Source organism: Arachis ipaensis, chromosome B1 (assembly GCF_059453495.1).
Source record: "Arachis ipaensis isolate K30076 ecotype BB chromosome B1, ASM5945349v1, whole genome shotgun sequence".
Lineage (NCBI taxonomy): Eukaryota > Viridiplantae > Streptophyta > Magnoliopsida > Fabales > Fabaceae > Arachis > Arachis ipaensis.
The window spans coordinates 122154950-122155913 of NC_142436.1; the positions used below are offsets into that span (position 1 = coordinate 122154950).

General features: G+C 40.2%; 1 non-coding gene across 1 annotated transcript; it reads right to left on the bottom strand.

The window, feature by feature from the left end:
- Window positions 1-428: 428 nt before the first annotated feature.
- Window positions 429-536, bottom strand: LOC148578184 (small nucleolar RNA R71). Its single transcript, XR_015903543.1, has one exon. It is a non-coding gene; the product is annotated as a small nucleolar RNA R71 (small nucleolar RNA).
- Window positions 537-964: the final 428 nt, after the last annotated feature.

A 964-nucleotide genomic window follows, 5' to 3' on the forward strand; every position in this document is an offset into this window, starting at 1 on the left:
GAAATCTGACAAAAATTTTCGAAAAAGAAGGAGACATGGCCGAAAATAATAACAATGCAAGGAAGATGCTTGGTGACTTTACTGCACCAAATTCCAATTTACATGGAAGAAGCATCTCAATCCCTGCCATTGGAGCAAACAATTTTGAGCTGAAACCTCAATTAGTTTCTCTGATGCAACAGAACTGTAAGTTTCATGGACTTCCATCAGAAGATCCTTTTCAGTTCTTAACTGAATTCTTGCAGATCTGTGATACTGTTAAGACCAATGGGGTTGATCCTGAGGTCTACAGGCTTATGCTTTTCTCGTTTGCTGTAAGAGACAGAGCTAGAATATGGTTAGACTCTCAACCTAAGGATAGCCTGAACTCTTGGGATAAGCTGGTCACGGCTTTCTTAGCCAAGTTCTTTTCTCCTCAAAATCTTAGCAAGCTTAGAGTGGATGTTCAAACCTTCAAACAGAAAGAAGGTGAATCCCTCTATGAAGCTTGGGAGAGATACAAGGAACTGACCAAAAAGTGTCCTTCTGACATGCTTTCAGAATGGACCATCCTGGATATATTCTATGATGGTCTGTCTGAACTATCAAAGATGTCACTGGACCATTCTGCAGGTGGATCCATTCACCTAAAGAAAACGCCTGCAGAAGCTCAGGAACTCATTGACATGGTTGCAAATAACCAGTTCATGTTCACTTCTGAAAGGAATCCTGAGTAATGGGACGCCTCAGAGGAAGGGAGTTCTTGAAATTGATACTCTGAATGCCATATTGGCCCAGAATGAAATATTGACTCAGCAAGTCAATATGATCTCTCAGAGTATGAATGGATTGAAGGAATCATCCAACAGTACTAAAGAGGCATTTTCTGAAGAAGAAGCTTATGATCCTGAGAACTCTGTAATAGTAGAGGTGAATTACATGGGTGAATGATAAACCACTATTTCATGGTTTATCTTGTGCTCAA